Here is a 14,549-nt window from a genome sequence, read left to right on the forward strand (position 1 = left end):
GAATGATTTCTCGGTCTCATCTAGCTTCCCTAGTGAGGAAGCATCAAACTTTCATTCCAAATTTGGTTCGCGATGGAGATGAGGAGGATCATTATCATGAATTAAATCTCAAAAACATTGTCTCTTCATGAAAAGTCTTCTTTCTAGCGATATGCGAGATATATATGCAGAAAGCATGGACAACTGCACTTGCAGCACTGAGTTGTTACTGGTCCTTATTAAGGTTAAGGTCTGGAAGTCTAGATGCTCTTCTGTCTGGTGAAACATGTGTCTTGCTGTAAGCGATCATAGCATGATCAAAACCCATGGCAACCAACATGGCGGAGAAGACGATGAATGCTATGAGGAACATTGTGAAGAAACCAATTTCTGACATATACTGCAGAGAGAGAAAGAGGGAGAGAGAGAATGAGAATGATAAGAGAGTTTTGAAGAGATAACAGGAGGCATAAAAGAGAGAGAATATCAGAGAGTTGAAGAGAGAGAGAGAGGGGGAGAGTACAAGAGCACGTGTGTGGAAAAGAGAGAAAAGGAGAAAGAGTAAGAAAAAATATGACACAGAGAATGAGAGATAGAACAAGAGAGCGAGAGAAAGAGATAATAAAGGAAAAAGGAAGTTTAGAAGAGAGAGAGAGTATAAGAGATGAGAACGAGAGGGGTGGAGAAAATTAAATCCAGAAAGAAAAACATTTCTAAAAATTAGAATAGAGAGAAATTGTGTGGGCTCAGAGAGTCGCAGGAAGTTGTAAAATAAGCAAATGTACCAAGAGAAATACAGTCGTGATGGTGATATCAAGAACGGACAAGGTCATAAAGTGGAAGGGGTAGAGTAAAATGAAAGAAAAAGCAAGTAATATGTTGTAAAGGAAAAGAAAAATTGAATATTAACCACTTTTTGTGTGACTTCAGCTCTTGTATTGCTTCAGAAATTGCATAACATAGATTAACCTCCAAAATATTTCATAACCATATCCTATCAGCTTTCATATTTCTGATCTGAAAACTGGTTTCACATTACATCTGCATATCCCAATCTGTAAATGCTAAAGGGGGTACCCATGGTTCATAGTGTTATATTTTCCTCTCCCAAAATCTTAACAATTAATTACTATGAGCAAACGATTGTTTTGTTATATTTGTTTTTATTTGTGCTTCACTTGACATACTCACCAAACCAATTAATGAGCAGACTACAATACAGGCAACGGCTGCTATTTTGATATACATCCTTGTTTGTTGATTGGTCAGTAATGATATAAGAATCAAGGTCCAGTGGATGCTATTGATAAAGCAGTCGGTCAGATTATACTCCCACAGTCAGATGAGATTCCTGCGATACAGGAATTCAGATGTCCTGGATAAGTAAGAAAAGAGGTAGAAGAATTCATTTTATATCAACTTTAATATGTTAAAAAAGCATGAATATAAAGACAATTTTTCTGTAATATGATATGAAATTTGATAAAGGCAAATTTATCCAGCACTTTACCAATTTTGTTAAAGCCACACACTGTATAGAACATACAGGTTTACTTGATTGAAGAGATGAATGAAATTGCCTGCTTAAAGAATGGCATAGGAGCAAAGAAAGTAAACAAAGAAAACTGGGGAAAATTACTATGACAGTATAGAACTCATATTGATGAACCAGGGAATACTACATGTGTATGATCAGAGAGAGAGACATTAAACATGAAGCCGATTCATTTGGAGTCTTGCCTGCAGGTAATAACCAATTTCCAGACTGTCAATTATACCCCCATTGAGAAGGAATTTCTACTTGTGCCTTGTAAGATGGAGAGGCACAGGGAGAGAGATGGAGAAAGAGAGAGAGAGCCGACAAGAAATATGATGGCTCTTCTAGTTCTCGGTAGATGATGGATGAATGAATGAATGAAAGAAAAAGGATAGATTATACCTCATAACACTTTGCTTTAGGATCGTGATATAACCAAGGAGGAATACTTATGAAAAATTCCCACTTAATTACCCAGTGGTGATAAATCATGTGCACAATTTTTCTGAGTGAATTGAACATTCATATTTGAATTGTTTAATCTCATATTTTTTATTTTATTTTAAATATACAAAGTTCCTTATGTATGCCCGCTTTTAAAGGCTTTATTTTAAGAGTGATAACAGGAGAAAGGAATTCAGACAGAAAATTCAAAGCTTATATCATTATTTCAACATGTTCATATCTTAAGAAGATGCATTCAACCCTAGTATCAATGTCAATGAATTCCAAACTATTATGAATAGTTTCAGGGCATTTTTTTTTAATGGTTTGTTGCTCCCACTTACATTTAAGAGCAATTGGGAAATATTTAATTCAAATTCTAAAGCTGGGCTTAATATTCTGACCACTTCCTGTGCACTTCCTAGAAGAAAAACAAAACAGGAAGTGCCCACACCCAGCCATCATTTTTAATCTTATTCAAAGGTTTCAGAAAATGAGTCTGAATTGTCAAATGTTCTTATCACCTATTTTTATCTGAATAAATTCTGTACTTGAACTTTGTGCAAATTAAGAGGGAGGAAGAGAGAGGGTTGGGGAGGAAGGTCTAAGTAGAGATAGAATAAAGGTAGAGTATGTTTTTGAAGGTTATCTAAGAAACAAAAAGAATAAGGAATATTATGTAGTAAATCAAAAAGTGGCATTATGTCACAATTAAAATCATGATACATAATAAAAGAAATGTGAAAGTTTTAAAGAAAGAAAAATGGAGATGTGGTATAACAGACTAAAATCTCTGTTTACATGACTTTTTTCCTTTCTTTTTTTGCAAGCAATGACACTTGATAGGGACGTTGTACTATCAGAAGGTAAATGTATGCATATATTGATAGCAAGGTCAAAAGGGTCTGTCCATTTCTAGACTAACCCCCTGTCCACACACAACATTTTCCGTGACTAATCATGATTAGCTATACCGTTTCGCGATAGTGATACCGTTTCGCGATAGTTTTACGACCAAAATTGTAGGTGTGGACGCTCACTAACGATACGTCGTATAACGAAACTAGTCTAACGAAACGCAGGTTTGGGCATCGTTTCGAACTGAAACTCAATAAAGAATCACGCCTAATCACGGAAATGTTGTGTGTGGACAGGGGGACCCCCTGGGGGAGTGTAACTAGTGTAACTAACTGGGCGGGGCTTAACGTGACCTCGAGCGAAATGAGACCAGACCTCTTATCACTATCGCGAAACTCTATAAAGAATCACGGAAAATGTTGTGTGTGGACAGGGGGCATTTTATACGCTGATTCTATAGTGACGACGTTTCTTGTGTGTGGACATCCTGGAATTTATACGATGATTCTTTATACGACGTATCGTTATAGAGTTTCGCGATAAATTGTTTTGTGTGTGGACACGCTGATAGTGAGAGATACGCAACATGATCTACGGGGAGGAGAAGTCATGTGACCCAGAGGTAGGGTGTCTGTATATAAATAGAGCATTTGAAATTGGAACTCCATGTTGCTCTATTCTAGATGCACAAATTGGAATACCTCAATTGGTACCTTAACTGATTGCTTGCCATGACAGTCCCACTAATATATTAAATAGTGTGCAGGTCTATAGTTCAATTGATCTATTGTGTGTGATCAAACTTGAAAAATTTATCACTGAAATCAAATTAAGTTACCATTGACAAGACACTCTTTTCATGATTAATTTCAAAGTTAAGCCTTTTACCAATAGTCCATATTTTGCCAGAATTATATTGAACATTACTTCCCCTCCCCCCTCCAGATATACAAATTCACAACTTTCAAGATATATAAATGTAAGGTGTGATGAGAATCTATCAAATACTTGTGGCTAATTATTGTCAGTGTCAATTCTTTTGAAATATGACATCTGCATTAGAAGTCCCATGTTTACATTTTCTATGTTCATTTACCTTTTTAAAAAAGGTGATAACATCTTTTTTTAATTAAATTAATTCCATTCATGATTTACTCTTTATATGATATTGCTTTCTTTAGTTTTCCCTTTGCAGTTTATTTTTCTTTAAAAGAATTTAACTCTGATTGTTATTCTTGTTTTCTTGGTTATCTTAACACTTAATGCTATTCATCATCTGCCCTATCCCCATGTGTATATTTACTGGTTAGACTTGTGACACGAGGACACACTTGATTGTGATTCATTAAGGATGTGGTGTGATCCCTGTCTATCAGGAAGTGTCCTGTGGTTGTGTGAAGTAAACATGGTTAACTGGAATGAAAACAACAGTGTTTCTCATTAAAATGAACACAGGGATGGGAGTTTTAAACTGGCAAATGCTTGCAGTATTATTGGTGTTAATGCCCTTTATTTGTGTCCACTAGAATCTTTTGTTTTGTTTTTCTTCCATTTCCAACAAAATAAAATAAAATACATGGAATAGTATTGCAGAGCTGCCAACCATTCCGTTTTTGGCGGAATTACTCCATTTTTTCCTCCAAATTACGGTATTACGTTTTTTCTTCATGAAATATGTTTTTTAATAATTTTTTTAATAATTTTTTTTTTTTTTTTTTTTTTTTTTTTACATACCGCACATCAAACAACTGCCCTAAAATGGTGATTTGATCACAAATTCAATAGAAAACTAATTTTAAAACATACTTGAAGAGAAAAATATTCTGCAAAAATATGAAATGCCGATAATACCAAAATAACCACAAAAAAATTACCTGCTTGTATGGAAAAAAACAGCATGATGAATGAACATTTCTACATTGGAAATGTGTCGCGCGTGGTTGTAAGTTTCGTTTTTATGAATTTTTTAAATTTACATATTTTCAACAAATCAAGAAGCAACAGCACATTTTCAAAAAGGCTTAACAGCATTTTTTCTAGAAAGAAAGATTAAAAGGCTGTTGAAAATCTGATGGAATATCTTTTAATTAATCCATGCAGTTATGATAGTAATGATTTATTACTGGGTATCTCAGAGAAAATCAAAATGTTTCTTTTGCCTTCTTTAATCAATATTTTTTTCAGTTATTCTTTTCTTGAAATTTTCAGAGATGATTTCATCACATACCACAAAAAAGATTAATAAGCAATTGAACTATTTTACTGTGTCAAAAGGTTGAGCAAAACTTTCAACACTACTCCAATGCTATATACCAGCATAGATGATGCTGGTGCCAAGGTGAAGGGGATATATAGGTATCACATGACCCCCTTCACTGACCCCCTTCACAGGTCATGATGTAATGAAGTATCCAGCTAACATAACATCTACATGCTGTCTGTCACATGTTATCATTCTCTATACACACTATCTATTTCAATTGTAAATCTATATCCTTGATATCATCTATTAAAGACCCATAAGTAGTTAGCCATCATGGATATGGCAAAAGTAAGGGTGGAAAAAAGTGATCCATGATAGATTCCTTTCAGAAAAAGAAATGTAATTGTTCGTACATGGTGGCATACCTCCAGTTCAAAGAATATGTCGACGGCACAATTAAAGGTAATACAAAGTTTTGGAAAATTTTGAAAATTGGTTGGATAGTGATTCTTTACAATTTTGATATATTTGGATGCCCCTGTGGATTTAATATAAGCACTAGAAAATTTAGCTCCTAAAACACATTTGCGTTCAAGAAAAATTGAATATAAAAATTTACTGGTGCTCCCTGTAAATTTTGATAAGTTTCAAATAGCGCCTACGGCCAAACAATGGTAGCTGCAACCATGAAAATCTCAGAATATGTAGTTGTGATATATAATTTCCAATCGGAAATACCCAATTGATCGATTTTAGTCCAGAAACATTGTTTTATAGCTAAATTAATATTTTGACCTTGAGAGGGAGCTATACAACATAACAAGTTGATTATTTACAATTTCATCATTTTAGACTCGATTTGAACCGCGACAACGATCATTAAATATTGTAGGATCGCATATGCTTCCAATATGTTCATTTGAACCAAATTCATGACCCCATACCAAAACTTTGTAATACCTTTAATCCACGAATTTAATATATTTTTACCAAATAGACTTCTTCCACTCTTTTCCTGCCATAGGAGTCAAATTTCACCCAATAAATTGAGTGTGTTTCAATGTTCACCGATGTGTTCTTAGCTTAAAGGGATCCGGTAAATTTGTCTCAGATTCTGAAACAAAATCCTGGATTTAGCTCATGCTACAATGATAATTATAAACCTTCCGGTCAGTCAGGAAGTCCATGACTTTTACAAGCCGGATTGCCTGTCTGATTATCAAGATATTTATGGTTGGAATTACAAATTTTGAAAACCGTTTGCTAAACGGTTTTCATAACACTACAGTCTATTGGGGAAAACAAGTATGGTAAAACCGATCACTCAAAGATTTTTACTTTTTTGAGGCACTTCTTGATCATTTTGAAGCGCAATTTTGTTAGGGCTTCGATATTACACCATATCACAGACACTGATAACAACACGCAGGGCCGTGCCCCTCATTGTTAAACGATACCTTTAAAATGTCCATTTATATATCCATTTAATTAAACAGACTCTGGTACTTTCTTGTGAAATTGATTCACATGATAAATAGTTCAAAAAACTAAGTTAACAATGAAGTAGACCATATATTTAGTCAACATTTTACCATTGAAAGTTTATTCATGGCTATTGCTCAAAAACTGGGTAGCACAAAAAGGGTTAACAAAACTTAATATTCAGTAAGTATTACGGCAAGCTTTTCCAAGCAATAACGTACAGAATCTTCTCAAAAGTTACAGTGCTGCTAAGGCTTTAACAAGTGAACCAATGCATTTTTTAATAAAAAAAGATACATAACAAATAATTGTTATTTTTCATGCTTCAAAGTAATCAACGATATTGACAAAGTTTAAAGATTGAGATATTTTCTAACTTCTAGAGAGTAATAAAGTTTGAAAAAAAAGTTTTTACCTGCCAATTTAGCTTGATTTATCCCCAAAATTATGTCATCCACAAAGAAATCTCATTTGTGAGCAGATCTCAATCCCACAGGAAACAAAATGTATGGTGGCATAAGAAATAGAAATCCAAATTAAGTTCCCCTGTAGATTCACAGCAAGATGGTAGTGAGAGGACTGGGTCAATTAATCAAGTCCCGTCTAATAGGTGCTGGTCCATTGATCGAGATAGACAGTAATTGTTTTGGCTGCCTGCAGTTTGTGTGATGTGTACACAAACAAAACACAATCCTCGCTTCCGAGTTGATGGTAGAAGAACTGCCTCCTCACGGTCGGTCGGTCGTAGTAGCAGCATCCAGCATGGGTATAATCCGAGGGATAATGTTGCCTAGCGATAGTCTTGGGTGGGGAGGACGGGTTGGATGTTGGTGCTAGTATGGAAGGAGTTAGCCCATTTACTTTTGACTTTGGATCTTACAAGGAATGGCCATCCTGATAAGGGATTCGGTTTCTAGGCAAAGACATTTTGAGGAAAGTTATCCTTAAACGAATGCGATATTATTAAAAAATTGTTTATTACTGCAGATGTCTGTATATTCTACATGGTTAATTGAAATGTTGTACTTCTTGTACTTTCCAATTATGAATTCACAGTTTCTTTGATTTTGTACAATAGTTCTAAAATCAAGGGAAATCAATTTGATACAGGCAACTTGAGTGTTTTAATGACAGAGTAATGTTTGCCACATTCTGTAACACCCTACCTCTATCCTTGTATTGCCAAATAGCTTCAAAATTAGAAGATTTCTTTACTTTGAAATTCTAGAATTACAACATCAAAAATACCATCTTTACCTTATGAAGTAATGAAAAGGTAAATCATAATAAAAACTTTTTTCTATAAAGGAAATGGTAGAATCCATTTTCTAAAGTGGTGTTCATAAGTATCCAGGGTAAAAACCAAAGCAAATCTTACTTCTGAGTGGACAGAAGTGACAGTACTATAGGAAAACAAATTGTGGATCTCGGAGGACATTCAGAGCATTAACCATCCCTTTATCACAAGCTCAAGACATGAATGACTTCATCTTGCTTCCAGCATTGATGGGGTTAACCTAGCTATGCTAGAATTGGGTTGGTTGTCCTGAGGAGGTGACAGCAAACCAAGTCTGGATTTGGTGAGACATGGCTCGCTGGAATGTAAGGTATGAGAGCTATGCAACGATGGAAGGCCGAGACCAATGGTAAGCCTAGCTAAGTCAAGTCCATGTTACTACAATTTAAAGACAATGTCATCCGAAATGAAGGCTGCATAACTTGGTCAAACTAGTGATGAGCCATGATTCCCTTGAAATTCATTTTTTATCTCAAAAAGCAAAAATTTTGTTCTCACATGTTTTCAAGCATCTCTGTCATTTGAAAATATGTGATGAGCAAAAAAAGTCATCTTTTTGTTCAGTTGTCTAAAAAAAAATTCTGACACACAACTTCTGCCTATTCACTTATTTTAGTCCAGAAGTATCCAGTAAGAAAAAAAAGTTGTAACATTGAGGGACATGAACACAATTTCATGCAAGATTTTTTCTTTTGTATACTGAGGGTATATCGGATTAGATTTTACAGATGATTCATGTACTCCCCAAGGTTCCCCCCCCCCCCCCACCTCGGATCCCAGATCCCTGGTCCTCTACCACAGAATTAGTCATGCTGTTTCTTTTAAAACCAAGTAATGTCATAGGAAGAGATATCATCATTCATCCATTACACCTCAAGAGTTGAAGTAAATATTTATAAGTTATCTTGAATTATCGGGTGCTTCAAAATGTCTTGGGGCAAGGCTGCAGTTCTGATGCCGATTCCTTTCTGATGAATTGTGCCTGACAGTATTAGACCATAAAATCAGCTGTAATATCATTAAAGATAAAACTTCATCGACTAGAAATACATCTGTTGCGTATTAGTTTTGTTTGCAAAATCGGTTAATGCCATTCCTTAACACTATTCCAGTTATGCTAAATATATTGCTCATTGCGGAGGTAGTATCAAAAATAATATCGCTAGTAATATTTGTTTGTCTCGCAATGTGGTCAATAAGGAATCTAAAAGATTACGACGTTTCGTGCGCTATCTGCAACACTTCATCACGTGATAAAAACTAATGTAAGCAAGGGTCTTTTATACGTTACAGGAGGACCGGCGGAGCGGTCTATAATTCGATCGATAATTGGAACATCGACGCACAATGCCTATTGGTCGACGCACACGGTGATCGACCAATCACCAGGCCGCTGGTTCGGCCGCTGATTCGGCTAATGCACCAGGCCTATTGGCCGATGCATACGGTGCTCAACCAATCAATGTTGCAGATAGCGCACGAAACGTAGTGATCTTTTAGATTCCTTATTGACCACATTGCGAGACAAACGAATATCACTAGCGATATTATTTTCGATACTATTCCAGTTGTTTAAATATAGGCAACTTATAAGAACTACTGATTATTGTTATGTTGTTAAGCATGAATCAATAAATAAAGTCAAAGTTGGTGTTAGAGGTGACAACCCAAGCTACTTATGCTGCAATGCACAAAGTGTATCTCAATGTTTGTGCAGTATTTCAGAAACAGAAATTCAGTAAAATTGACTTATTAAAATAGTCTGCTTTATGACTCCATACTGACCTAATTTTCAAGAACTGTTTTTGTCACTAACCCTCCCCTCCCCATCAGCACTGCTTCTTCCCCCTTCGTCTTCCTGCTTGTGCATCCACATGCATCTTCCATTACCTTGAAGAGTTCACTGTAACCCATACTCTCTAAATACCATCTCTGTTTCTCATGGTTTGACTGCCAATACAAATCTTAAATGCCAATCCCTAATGCTTTCAAGCAGTGAAGACTTCTTCATGTTAAATGATATCCATTTAATGTTACCGTTTCTTTCAGGAGCTTTATTGTTTACAGCTGACCAATCCTTCCTCCTCTTGGTCTTTAGACATTGGAGATGATATATTTATTTGTCCACGGCCTGGCTTCAATTTATGCTTCTAACTGGAATTCCTAATATTGATACCACATGGTTGTTACTTTCAGATCACCAACGCTGCATTCAAGCATGGGGAAACATTTGACTCTAAATTCATTTGATGAGTTCACAAGTTAATGATGTGAAATGAGTCAAATCTTTGAATTCCAAAATCAGTACAAGGGAGCAAATCTTATAAGATCAATTCTCGAAGGAAATTAAAAATATTGTTTTCATTTTGATCAATAATAACTTTTAAATCTAGATTATCTATTGACATTAGGTCAAGTTTTTTTTTCAGGAGTAGAAAACACTGTCAACTTAAAAATACTCGGCCTGAGAAAGACTCATTTGTTAACAGAGAGGGTAGAAAAGAGAGACAGAGAGAGAGAGAGAGACAGAGACAGAGAGAAACAGAGAGACAGAGAGTGACAGAGACAGAGATAGACAGAGATTACATGAGGGATAAGGCATTAGTTTAAGAAAGATTGAGGAAAGACAAACAAAATGTTGCATTTTTTTTAATTTTTTTTTTTTTTGGGGGGGGGGTTTAATTGAAGTGGGAAAAAATGTTTTAATATGCTGAGTGAGCTGATGTCTTGTGAGGGGTACATTCTACTTGCCTGAAGATGTGATGATTGATAGGAGAGTTTAATGGCATGTGTACCAGATTTGTTACCTGTAGCCTGCCGTTCGTTACTAGTAATTGGTTGTTGGTGTCTAATTAAACTGCATGGCTATCTACTGCTGGTACATTATTCAACATGTAGTTTAGATATCAGTTAAACTCAATTGCAGTCACTAAATTGCACCCATGTAGAACTTTAAATAAGTGGTAGATATGTTACACGATGCTCTTGTCTCTAATCAGTGTTTTAACATCTTAGTGAGATCTCTTATTATATACAGATACAGTTGGACTCTGGAAAGTCTGCTGAAAGGAACATATATATGAAAAGAATGGTTAACACTGACTTGTAACGTCTTTTACTGTCTACAATGTATGGTACTCATAAGAATCATTGAAATTGATGAGATTTGAAGAAAGAAAATAAGGAAGTACTGTGATAATTTTTTTTTTTTTATTGGATTATCCTTACATGATGCAAAGATATATATATTAATTTCATATTCATTGTAAAAGTGTGATCAAAGAGAATATTAAAATTTGTTAAAATGTTTGAAAAATATTATTGATTTGTTTAATATAGTTCCTCATGACTCTTGGCAATCATAAAGTTTGTGAATTTGATTAAAAACTTTCCATCCAGTCATAAAGTCAATTGCTCAGATGCATTATACCAGATTTTTAATTAGACATTGATATCTGTCAATTTCTAAACCATCTCCTTTGCCTTTAACTGATGTTCTCCTGATGTCTGGCTAGCTCATCATGTAAGTCAGAACATGACTCGATTGGAAAGGACATGAGTCGAGCTATCCTCCCTCCCTACCATCATTCAATGAGTCAAGCTATCCTCCCTCCCTCCCTACCATCAGTCAGCCTATATCACAGGCATTCATCCCACTTCACAGATGTTTGGGATGCTGTCTCTCAGAATAGAATGATGGTGACAGGAGAATTCTTTGTATTTCGCCAGAACATTCAAAAAGTTTAAAGGAGTAGTCGTATGTAACTAAAAAGTGCTCTTTAATGAATCTCCTTGAAATGCTAACAGATGTTATTCTTTATAATCCACAGTTCCATTATTTTTCATGATAGATATGAAAGGTGTTTTGTACAAACCTCTGTATTTTCTGCAAAATACTTATTTTGAAATCATGACACAATCATATGTTACTCTTTTCTTACAAACAGGAAACAATCCACAAAGGATTGTGACGGCAGTTGCTCTGTGATTTTAAATTTCTAAAACTAATTTAAGTCCTGATTTCAATACTTTACCTAAACCTAACTTGTACTCAATCACAACTCTAGCCCTAATGCTATGTCTTTGACAGAAACTGTCACTGTAGCAAATACTGAATCATCTTTATCAGCTCCCGAAAGATCTACCATAGTAGCACGTCACCAGGATGGTCATCATACAGAAGGGGTCGAGCTGAAGGAGATTTTCATGCATGACAGATCAAAGGTATTCAAGCAAGTGGATCTCCCTGTCCTGGTCTAAATGGTAATTCCCTGGCCTACTTTATAGTTTAGTTCATATCATGTCTCTCCTTCTCTCTCTCTCTCCCTCTCTCTCTTTCTCCCTCTCTCCCTCCCTCCCTCCCTTGCTCCTTCCCTCCTTCCCTCCCTCCCTCCCTCTCTCTTGTCCTTGTCTCCCTCTCTTCTAATCATCCTTCAATAACAAAATTAAGTATTACTCTCATATTATCAAAAGGAAGATAATAATAATAATAATAATATTTAATTTTTATATAGCGCTTAATACAATGTCTCTAAGCCCTTTACAAATATACTATTACCCCGGTCATTGGATTCAGTGCTTGCCCGCACACATTGTGTGCACAATCTCCACTTCCTGATTTTATTTCTTGCTCAATTCCCTCTTTGCACTTAGTTAACACTTAGCAATTTTCTCATTCATCTATGGGCAACAAATCTGTATAAAGCTCATTCAGGATAATGATTTAAGGATATCATGTCTTCTTCCGGTTGTTTTTTGTGCATACTTTGAACCATGTTATATATGTTTTAATTTGTTTACTTCAGGAAAACCTCCCACTCATCAATCCTTGGTCAAGACTTAGTTAAGATCTCTGATTACGTCTTCCAACAAGCATGGGAACCTTACAAGATGCATCCTCTTTGCATTACCTGGAACCGAGGTAAGTCCAAGATTAGCATTATTTTTAATTACGTCATAGCTTCAAGACCAGTGGTATTGAAGATGTTACCTGTTAAGTGCAAGAAGGATGTATAATGCAAATTTATAGACATGAAAATTAACGCCTTTTTAGCTGTCGGCAGATGTATATTAACATTTCTCTCTCTTTCTCTCTCTCTCTCTCTCTCTCTCTCTCTCTCTCTCTCTCTTTGTGATAATTTTTTTTTTAAAGTTTGATATGAATAGCTCTGCTTTAAGATATAGGCGCAAGATCATTAACAGCACATGGTATTATATTTGATCCTTTTTTCCCCTTTTGTAATACTTTATACTCGCATGTAAATCACAGAGAAACCTCAAATGTACCATGTCAAAAAATATACGATGTAAGTATAGGGCACTTAACATTTCTGTATCATTTGACTCGCAGGTAAGGCGGGGGGGGGGGGGGGGGGGATAGGAGTCTTTGTTGCACACTCCTATCCTATTCCATTCTTACCGTTCATTCACATGATACAGATTGGCTTGCGATGTAGCCAAATTATGTCATGGAACCAAAAGTTGAATAGAATGCACCAACCTAGAGAAATGTAATGCTGCCCTCTACAGAGAAAAGCATGTTTGCATCATATATTTTATGTAATGATATTCTGACATCTTCAGCATGGAAACTGATGTATGTATCTCTTGTTCTTTATTTTAATTCATCATTGACCTTGAGGAATTGCTTGTCTTTCAGAAACTAATACTTTGTGGTTCTGTCCACCTTTCTAATTATCTTATTCTCTTTCCATTTATTCTTTGTAATTGTTTCCATCAGTCTAAAAATCAGTAAATTATAACTATCAATCTTTCTACTTATATACTGTATTTCCATTCCAATCTTTGTAATTCTTGTCCTTTAGAATTCAATACTTTTGTGCTATCAACATTTAGACCCCCATCATTCTATTTCCACTTATTGTTTGCGATTCAGATTTGACTCTTGATGATGTATGTAGTGAAGCCGATTGACAGGTGTGCCCTGAATATGTAGAATGATATATTGGATAGATTAAAATGTCACTATCATTGCAATCAATTAACCTGCGCTCTGAAACAAACGCAGATATCATGACAGGTTACCGTGTAGGAAATTGCCTAATGGTAAATCAAATCGGTATTCTCGATTTCTAAAAAGGTTGCAGCTATTATTGCTTTTTCCATTCTCAGAAAGGTTCCTGTTTTTCAGTTTTTCCTCTAGCTGGAAGGAAATTATAACATCTGTAATTGAAGCCGTTGTTAGGATTACCTTGAGTGTTTCTAACTTTTTGGTAATTAAGACAGAAAATCTGTAAAAGACTTTGGGGAATTCAACATTGTGGTAATATGACTCTGAATTAGAACTGAAGTTTCCATAATTGTGAGAATAACTGGATGGGAACAGAACTCTGAATGTTTTGTTTAGTGCATTAACCAAGAACAGGTTTTTTGAACTAAAGTCACAGTCTGAGATCTCTGTGATTTTTTTTAAAATAGGACACAGCCTATTGACGATGTGGTTATTGTCATTATGAGGAAGTGGAAAAAAAGGTGAAAATCTTGAAGAGGTTTGCTATAAATGATGACAAAGTAGATAAAGCTGGAATATCATGTCTAAATTTCAATCAAGCTGTTTTTATCAAATAGCTGAGGCAGGTTCAAATCATTTAGGTCACTGGAATAGATTAATATCAAGATGGGTCACAAACCGTATGTAAGGAATAGTCTCCTGCATGGCAATTTAAGGACATCACCCATGATAATATGGTCTCAAGTTTGCATCTTCTTTTTTTCTTCCCAGTACGTGT

General features: G+C 35.4%; 1 long non-coding RNA gene across 1 annotated transcript; it reads right to left on the bottom strand.

Annotated features, from left to right (window-relative positions):
• LOC105443570 lies at positions 1-7,076 on the bottom strand. Its single transcript, XR_972796.2, has 3 exons — positions 6,919-7,076; positions 1,171-1,354; positions 1-379 (listed from the first exon to the last, which is right to left on the bottom strand). It is a non-coding gene; the product is annotated as an uncharacterized LOC105443570 (long non-coding RNA).
• Positions 7,077-14,549: the final 7,473 nt, after the last annotated feature.

The sequence above is a fragment of the Strongylocentrotus purpuratus genome, unplaced genomic scaffold, assembly GCF_000002235.5.
Source record: "Strongylocentrotus purpuratus isolate Spur 01 unplaced genomic scaffold, Spur_5.0 spur5_scaffold_5, whole genome shotgun sequence".
Classification (NCBI taxonomy): domain Eukaryota; kingdom Metazoa; phylum Echinodermata; class Echinoidea; order Camarodonta; family Strongylocentrotidae; genus Strongylocentrotus; species Strongylocentrotus purpuratus.